This window comes from Elephantulus edwardii, unplaced genomic scaffold, assembly GCF_000299155.1.
Source record: "Elephantulus edwardii isolate Elephantulus edwardi_28Jun2011 unplaced genomic scaffold, EleEdw1.0 scaffold00110, whole genome shotgun sequence".
Lineage (NCBI taxonomy): Eukaryota > Metazoa > Chordata > Mammalia > Macroscelidea > Macroscelididae > Elephantulus > Elephantulus edwardii.
The window spans coordinates 1303965-1314189 of NW_006399860.1; positions in this window are offsets into that span (position 1 = coordinate 1303965).

The following is a 10225-nucleotide window of genomic DNA, read 5'->3' on the forward strand; positions in this document are numbered from 1 at the left end:
CCTGATCCGGGCTATAGTCTTCGCAGTTATGTGCTATGCCAGTGAATAGGGTTGATAGAAAGAGGATTGATGCCTTTGAGCTGTGGTGCTGCAGACGAGTGTTGAATATACCATTGACTGCTAGGAGAACAAACAGGTTTGTCCTGGAGAGGGTGAAGCCAAAGTGGTCCCTGGAGTCAAGGATTCTGAACCTTCGCCTGACATTTTGGACATGTTGCAAGGAGGGACTGGTCCTTGGAGAGGGACATCATGTTTGGCAGAGTGGAGGGGTGGCGCAAAAGAGGAAGACCTTTGATGAGATGGATCGATTCTGTGACTGGAGCGGTGGGAATAAGTGCGTTTGAGCTGGCTAGGTTGGCACAGGATAGAACAGCGTTTAGAGCTCTTGTACATAGAGTCGCTATGAGTCACAAGCGACTCGATGCCACATAACAACAACAACTTTTGAAATTGAAACATAAGATTGATCAATTTTTAAAAGGAACACATTTAAAAGAAACTTAAAGACAACTCATTGACCAGAATTTTATTGCCTCTACGAAATAAAATAATTTTCTGTGTTAATAGTGATTGCTTTTGAAGGGTGGGTCTGTATGAGATTCTGGAAGTTTTCATATAAGTATTTTCTAATACATATCTTGAATGTTTGGATTTTTTTTTTAAGGCATGTGTATAAATTAGAATTACTGTTGTTAGGTGCTGTTGAGTACACCTCATAGCATTTCTGGGAACACAGAACTGAACCCTATCCTGTCCTGTGCCATCCTTAACAACCTCTGACACAGAGTCCATTGCCGCAGTTACTTTATGATCCACCTTGTTGAGGGTCTTCCTCTATTTTGCTGTACCTCCACCTTCCCAAGCATGATGTCTCTCTAATGAGTAGTTTCTCCTAGCAACATTTCCAAAGTATATGAGATGAAGCTTTATCATCTTTGCCTCTAAGGAACACTCTGGCTGCACCTTCTCCCAAGATACACCTGCTTGTTCTTTTGGTAGTTCATGGGATATTCTGTACTCCAACACCACAGCACAAAGGCATCAATTCTTCTGTCATCTTTATTCACTGTTCAACTCTTGGCAGCATAGCAAGTGATTGAAAAGACCATGGCCTAAATAAGGTGTACCTTATTTACCTAACATCATTGCTCCTCAGTAATTTGGAGAAGTCCCTGACTGCAGACTTCCATCATGCAGTACATCTCTTGATTTCCTGACTGCTAGTACCTACTATTTTTATTATGGGTCCAAGTAAGATGGAGTCATTGACTGTTTTAATCTTTTCTCCATCTATCATGATATTGCCTATGGGAACCAGTGGTGAAATTTTCTGTTTACTTGGTGTAAAGAAGCAATCTATATTGAAGGCTTTGTTCTCTGATCTTCTACAGCAAGAATGTCAAGTCCTCCTCATTTAGCAAAATTGTATCATCTGCATAACACAGGTTATTGATGAGTCTGTCTCCTATCCAGATACCATACTCTTCTTCATAGAGTCAAGCTTCTTGAATAATTTGCTCAGTGTACAGATTGAATTAGGTATTGAGAAAGGATATAGCCCTGATGGGCATCCTTCCTAATTTTAAATAACGCATTGTACCATTGCTGTGTTTGCACAACACCCTTTTGGTCTAGGTAAAAGATTTTGCATGAGCACAATGAAGTGTTCTGGGACCCTTATCCTTCTAAGTGTTAGGAATAATTTGTTATGATTCACACAAAATGTGCAGAGACCTAAAATTAGAGCATATAAAAGGAAGGACTTGCTCAACATTTCTGAAGCTAAGAGAACTGAAAAACAAATTCAAGCCTCGAGTTGTAATACTTAGAGATGCTGGGGGCAAAATCTTGAATGATCCAGGAAGCATCAAACAGTGATGGAAGGAAGACAGAGAATCACTGTACCAAAAAGAATTGGCCAACACTGAAATATTGCGGAAAATTCCATATGATCACGAGCCAATGGTAATGAACAAAATTTAAGCTGCACTGAAAGCATTGACAAAACATAAGGCCACAGGAATTGATGGGATACCAATACACGTGTTTTAAATTCGAGGGGGAGTTTTATAATTTTAGTATTTGGCCTAGTCTGTAGGTGGTTGTGTTGCTAATCCAAAGGCCACTGCACCTATTTAGTAACTTGACTCCATTAGCAGCCTGCAAGGAAAAGGACTGGCCATCTTTTCCCCACATGATAAATAGCCTGGGAAAGCCAATGGAGGGTCAGCTGTAAGCCAAAACCAACTTGATGGCACTGAGAGCGAGCGAGCAGATTTTAAAGTACAAAAAGTCTCAAATGCAAGACCCTTAAAAGTGTAATGGTGAGTCTGGAGAGGAAAAAACAAACAAACAAAAACAACAACAACAAAAATCCTTGCCAAGCAAATGAATTTAATAGTAGGCTATCCAATGGGAGAATCTCCCAGTACCACCAGGCTCCATTTGTTAACAGTGTGACTGTGAACCAGTTTATTGTCTGTGTGCCCCAGTTTCCTCACCTGTAAAGCCTCAGGTTGTTAAGAGGAAGGAGCAACTATGTTAAAAGTGCTTAGCACCATGCTTTTAATGCCTTAAAAGTGTTAATTATATGAGAAAAGGACAGTTTTTCAAGAGACTCAAAGTTGTGTATAAATACAATTAGAATGGCTTGAGAAACAGGGTAACTTTGCAAATAAGCATGTATAGAAGACTATAACATAAGCTTGTTTAAACTGGTCTGTCCGGTCTCCTAATTGGTCAGCTGGCATTCTGGCTTGTGTACACACCACTGTGCTCACACTGACCTTTCAGGAATGCCTAATGACCTGGTAGCCATCTTCTCTGCTCTCCTTGAAAACATCGTTTGCATTGTTAAGTACACTCTTTGGAGCCTCCTTTCTGTGAGGCTGTGAACAAAGGAGTAGGAGGAGGAGACATAGGCCCTAACTTACAAGCTCATTAGGAAGTTAAATATAGTTACATCAGTCTATTTCAATAATATATGAGGATCAGATAATTCGAAAGGCTGGTCATTGTGAGGAGGAATGTTGCATCAGGATTGGAGGAAGACTCATCAACAACCTGCATTATCCAGATGGCACAACCTTGCTTTCTGAAACCAAGGAGGACCTGAAGTGCTTGCAGCAGCCTTCAATATGGATGGAAACTCAACATCAGGAAAACGAAGATTCTCACCACTGGGCCAATTGACGGCAGCATGATAGATGGTGAAGAGATTGAGATTGTTGCTTGGCTCCACAATCAGCACTCTTGGTACCAGCAGTCAGAAAATCAAAAGACGAATTGCATTGGGAAAATCTGCTGTCAAGGATCTCTCCAGAGTACTGAGAAGCAATGATGTCAGTCTGGAGACTAAGGTACACCTGATCCAGGCCATGGTCTTTGCAATTCTTGCTATACCTCTGAGAGGTGGACAGTAACTAATGATAGAATAATCAATGCCTTTGAGTTGTGTTGAAGAAGAATATTGAACATACCAAGGACCAAGAGAACCAACAGGTCCATCTTAGGATAAAACCAGGCTGCTTCTTGGAGACAAGGATTTTGAAGCTCTGTCTGACATGTTTTGGGCATGTTTCCAGGAGGGACCAGTCCTTGGAGAGGAACATCATGCTTGGGAAGGTGGAGGGACAGCAAGAGAGGAAGACCCTGCATGAGATGGATTGACTCAGTGACTGGGGTGGTGGGAATAGCTGTGTAGGAGACAAATTGGATCAAGATAGAGCAGGGTTCAGAGCTGTTGTACATAGGGTCACAAGTGGCTTATTACAACAAATGTATAAAGTTCCCAGTAGTAACTAATCCAACCAGTTTTTTGGTTGAGTCAGTTCCAACTCACAGCAACCTCATGTGTATCAGAAGAGAAATACATTCTTTAGTTTTCAGTGACTGATTTTTTTGGAAGATTTTTTTTTCAGAAGCCTTTCTTCTGAGGCACCTCTGAGTGTACTTAAAAGCCAGTCTTTTGGTTAACAGCTGAGACATTCTTAACTGCATCACCTAGAGACTCCTCCAGTAGAATTGTTAGGTGCTATGAGTCAGAACTGATTCATAGGTGACCCTTCAGGTTTCATAAGCTGTAAATCATACAGACAGAAAGTTCCCATCTTTCTTCTGCAGAGCAGCTGGTGGATTCGAACAGCTTGCCTTTGGGTTGGCAGCACAGCTCCTTACCCACTATGCCACCAGAGCTTCATTCCAGTAGCATAGAAGCTAGATATTAATGTCCTTATCCTTTCTTTACTTCTTATTAACAGTTTGCAGATTTTCTTCTTGGCTCTTTGTGCTTCTCTAAATCTAAACTGCTGGCCTCTGCTTCTCATTTCTTATGATTTTTCTTTTGCCTAGTGACCTCTTCGTTCTCTCACATTCCTGCTTCTGAGTCAATGGGGTGATAGAATGTAGTAGTTTTCTCATGTGTTTTACAAACCGGAACATTACCATTTTTATTGGAATTGGTCCCAGTGTTGTTTATTTATTTTTTCTGACTAAAGATGGTGTGGGTTTTGTTGTTTTGGTTTTTTGTTTGTTTTTTTTTTTTAAACAGCTACCATTACAGACTCATTATTTCATTAAAAGAAGGCTATGAAACCCAAAACAAGAAGGAAGGACATGCTCTTTTGTTGTTAGGTGTCATTAAGTCAGCACGACTCCTAGCGACCCTGCCCCAGGCCATTGTCACAATATCGGCCATTCTCAAACCCATTGTTGGTCATGGTGTCAGTCTGTCTCATTGAGGGTCGTCATATTGGGAAAAGTGGTGAGGTCAGAGGAAGAGAGAAAGAAGGGCATGCTCTGAATAAGGGCCCGGTCTTCCGAAGAAGAGACAGATGGCCATCTTACAGCAGTGTACTCTTGTTGCATACCACAGAGGCAGGACTCATAGCTGATCCTCCATCATGGTTTTCAGAGGCAATAAATTGCAAGGGATTTGATTACCCATCTTTCTCCCATAGAGCAGCTGGGAGATTCAAACCCCATGCCTTTGGGTTCACAGTGCAATCCCTTACCACTAGGCCACCAGATAAGAATTCAAATAATCTTTGTAACTTTGTGAAATTTAATTAACTGAAACAAGGAATTCTCTAAGCCCCCAGGCAGTTATGTTACCTCCTCTATTAAGAACTTTGGGTGACTGAATAAATTGTTTAATGTTTTATTCCCACTTTGAAGCAGGCATCTTTCCTGTAACAGACTTCTTAACACCTGAAATTGTGACTTTTAGGCTTCAGTGTTTAGTCAGTGCCATTTTTTTTCCTTTTTTCCAGTCAGTGCCATTTTATAAAATCTTTTCAAAACCACGCTTCTCTCACCAAGAACCTTTTTAAATTCTTTTTTCCTCCAAAAGTTAAAAAAAAATAAATTGTGGTTTCATAACACCTTTACAAAGAACATTGCTACATATTTCAACTATGACTCATCTTGATTAATATAATTTACTTTAATAAATCTAAGTAGAATCCATGTACTGTCATTTTTCTGAGAAAACTTTTTTTTGACAGGCTGAGTATTATTCAGGTTATGCTCTTCTGTGGAATTCATGCCAACCCACTTATATTGCCATGCTATCTATATATTCTACTCAGTACAGGTCCAAATTGCTCCATAAATTTAGGTAGCTGTGCTACCAGAGGTGACATGTCATCCAAGGTGACTTTGCTGGCAGCCACCAGAAAACTGACTCCGGACAGATAGGACTCTTTTGTTGTCTCCAAGGCCCACTTAGAATGACCCAAGAGGCTCAGGGCCACAACGTGGAAACCAACCAGTGATAATTAAGTAAACACAGTTCTCTTGTTCTGCCATCAGGGTGAAGGCCTGCTTCACAGTTAATCTTTTATGATACATGGCATTGCGAGTGTACTTTGTCAGAATCAGCAAGCAAACACCAGACAGTATATTTATAGAAATGCAATTTTTAAAAAATTTAGCTTTATGAAATATTTCAAATTTTATCCTTATTCTTCTTTCTCCTCAGGAAGATGAAAATTTGACCAAGGCACTTGCAAATAGTTAGGTAACAGTTACAGCTCTAACCCCCCCCCCTTTTTTTTTAAACTAGAGCAAAGTAATTATCAAGGTTTTTTTTACTTTGCTTATTTATAACATGAGAAAGTTTGCTTTAAAGTTCTCCAAAGTTTTTTCCATATACACATTGTCCGTGCTTTATATTTTTAAATCTCTATCTCCATGTCTGGAATTTTCTTCATGGGGTTGGGGAGGGGAACATAATTGGAACAAATTTGGTCAAGTTTATTAATGAAGGAGGCTAGAGGATGGGCACATGAGAGGTGATTAATATTTGATATTCTACATTTGATATTTTAAAAAGATTCCTTTAAAAACAGCTTTATGTATATAATTATATATACCCTAGCCATATATCTTCAACTTCCCATTGTTTTGCCTGTGCTGTTGAGTCTCCTGTGACTCAGAGTGACCCTGTATACAACAGCTCTGAAGCCTGCCCTATCCTTAGCCAATCTCATTTTCTCCAACAGACCCAATCCCATTTCTCCATTGACTGAGTCAATCCCTCCCATTCTGGGTCTTCCTCTCCTCTGCTGTCGTTCTGCCGTTTCAAGCATGATGTTTCTCCGAGGACAGGTCCCTGCTGGCCACATGTCCAAGGTATGTAAGATGAAGCATCAAAATCCTTGCCTACAGGGAGCAACCTGGTTTCACCCTCTACAGGACAAACCTGTTTGTTCTCCTGGCAGTCACTCTTCTCCATCACCACAACTCAAAGGCAATTATTATTCTTATTATCCTTCGTCATTGTCCAGCTCTCTGATGCATACCAAGTAATTGAGAAGACTATGGTCTGTATCAGGTGCACCTTAGTCTCCAGACTGACTTCATTGCTCTTCAGTACTCTAGAGAGATCCCTGATAGCAGTTTTTTTCCAATGTAATTCATTTTTTTATTTCCTGACTGCTGGTACTAAGAGTTTTGGTTGTGGAGCTGAGCAGGCTGAAGTTGTTACACTACCTCAAATTCTGAAAATGTCGAAAGCCAAATTTAACATCTTCCTTACAAAAAGTCTGATTCCTCCTTGTGACCTATGGCACTACCACTCACCAACTCCGCTCAAAATGGCATCATTGCTGACTCATTTATTAATCTTTGTAACTGCTTGGTCATCAAATCTTACTTTTTTTTCAAAATGCCTGTATTCTCATGTTGCCACCAGGCCCAGACCTCTTATATGCCAAACCTAAATTTTAATAGCACCTTCTGAAATTGGCCATTCTAACTCTCAGACTCCTGCCCTTACCACTACAGTAGCCTTGCAGTTCAGCACAAGGGAGATACTTTTACAGAAGAATTTCATTATGTCTCTAATATTTCTTTTTTTAAATTTATTTTTATTTTCATTTTATTATTTGTGTGTGTGCGTGTACCGTCAAATCAGATCTGACTGGTACAGGAGGAGATTGTCCCTCCTTCCCCAGCAGAGCATCTGGTGGATTCGAACCGTGCGCCTCTGGGATTGCAGTGCAGCTTCTTGCCCCTAGGCCACCAGAGCTCCCCTAATGTCTCTGATATTTCTGTGCTTCAAAACCTTTGGCATCTCCTGTTGACAACAATACTGACTCATTGCCCTTGAGTCAGGACCTGACCCTCCAGCAGGTTACCAGAGGTTGTAAATTGCATGGGAGGAGATTGTCCACCTTTTTCCTGTGGAGCACCTATCGGACTCAAACTGCCAGCCTTTGTATTGGCAACTTGCATCAGTTAGGCCACTGAAAGTCTGAGATGTGGTAAAGTCTGTCAAAATCACAGCCAATTCACTTCACGGTCTTTCCCTTCACTCCCCAGTGTAAGGCTTTCTCTGTGTCTCAGGACAGTACCAGACACCATTATTGAAGGACCAATAGTTCATCAGAACTGTCAGACACATGTTTATGATAGAAATAGAAATAATTGCTGGCAATCAGGAATTAATGCACCACTGATGAGCTCTCAACTGTCCAACCCATTTGAAGGAAACAATTTCCCAACAGAAGGACAATTTTAATTATAGAGGGGGATGATTTTAGCAATTTTATTTATGTTATGAATTCTTAAGGCATTTGCTTAGAATTACAAGCGGATTAGAGGATTTTAAGTGCTGAGAACCAGAAAATCATGGTAAAGAGAATTCTGAAACTAGGGCAACAATTTAGAAATAACAAATCTGTGACATACAAGGCTGCTAAATTCATCAAAGAATCCATGGTTTGCTGTGTTTAAGCTAACCAGGAAATTAATAGTTCAAACCTACCAACAACTTTCTCCTATGCAAAGATGTAGCAGTCTGGTTCTTTAAAGCTTTATTGTTGTGTACCATTGAGTAAGAATTGACCTATAGCTGACCCTCCAGCAGGTTTTCAGAGGCAGTTAATCACATGGGTGAAGATTGCTGATCTCTCTCCTATGAAGCAGGTGGTGGACTTGAACCACATGCCTTCAGGATTACAGTGCAGCTTCTTTCTACTAGGTAACCAGAGCTCCCTGTAAAGCTTTATAGCCTTGGAAAATGCATAGGACAGGTCTCCTTTGAGTTGGTCACTGTAATTGGAATTTGACTCTACAGCAATGGATTTTTTAAAAAAACTTCATTGAATGTAATGCTTTAAAGAAGGAAATTAGAAAACTTTATAAATAACTGTTATAACTTTAAAAATATGTTTCCACAAAGAAGGCCAGTTTATGAATCTTAGGAATCCAAGAGTATAAAAGAAAGAAAAAGTCCAATTTAAAAAAAATAACATTTTACAGAAATACATCTCGAGGTCCTGGTGGTACAGCGGCTAAGCATTGGACTGCTGATCAAAGGGTGGCGGTGATGGTGGTGGTTGTGTACTATTGAGCTGAGTCATAACTGATCCACTGGAAGGTTTTCCAGAGGCAATTATTCGAAAGGGAATAGTCTATCTCCCGTGGAACAGCTGGTCAGTTCAAACCATGTGCCTTCGGGATTGCAGCACAGATTCTTAACTCTAGGCCACCAGAGTGCCCTAATCAAAGTGTAGATGGATTAAACCAATCAAGTAGTGCATGGGAGAAAGATGTGGCAGTCTGCTCCTCTAAAGATTTATAACCTTGGAAACTATTATGAGACAGTTCTCTGCATGAGTCAGTAATGATTTTTCAAGTTCTTGTACCTCTTTATAAATATCAATTATTTCTTGCTGTATTTGATGCATATGTGTGCACATTCACACGCACATAGCTGTGCACGCAGGATATCTTGGGAAGGATATTTTTAATGTAGAAGGAAAATTTAATAGTCTTTGAAGAGAAAGGGGCTGGAAGACTTATTTTTCTCATTATATATTTTTTATATAATGTACAGATTTTATATGTGTTTATAGGTAAATAGCAACTCAATATCATTTAAATTCTCTTGGAATTTGATATAGAAAAGAAGACTGGACTGAGCGGCCACATGGCACTGAGACTGCTGCATGGCACCAAGCCTGCTGTGTGGCTCTGAGCCCTGCTGTCCTGTGCCAGGAACACCAATACCACAGGTACTTTGGCCTTGAACGTGGCTGTCAGGCTATATCCTGTGGGAATTAAGCTCAAGCAAAAGAGCCTCTGTGGATCCATGGTTTCTGGAGGGCAGCAGTCAATACACAGGTCCTTCACAAAACATTGCCATACCCTGAGACATTACATAGTTATAACACCTAACATCTGCTAAGAAAAACTCACATAATGTCAAGAAAACAGCAGTTAGCCTCAGTCATTATGAAAAAAGAAAAACACAAACCAACATCAAAATAACCCTTCTTCTAAAAAAAGCAGACCCAGTGAATACCCCAGACAGAGAGAACCAGAAACAAATATCTTAATGTGGAGTTATTTAAACAACTACAGAAGAAGATGAAAATGATGGAATAAACAATGAGAGCCATTAGGAGAGAAAATACCCCAGAGACAGCGATCCAGAAGAAAGATATTGATATTGAGGAGCAACTTAAATAGCTATGGAAGAAAATTAAGCAGATGGAAGAAATAATTGATAGCAGGCTTCTGAAAACCCTATGCACAACAGAACACATGCAGACTAACAAAGTGCAACCTAGGTAGAACTTTCAAGTATGGAAATACGAAGGAGGAGGAACAGTTGTAAGCAGACCCTAGTGATTGGAACATGGAATGTGAGAACCATGAATGTAGGAAAATTAGAAATTGTTAAGAAAGAAATGGAACGCATAAATATTGACATATT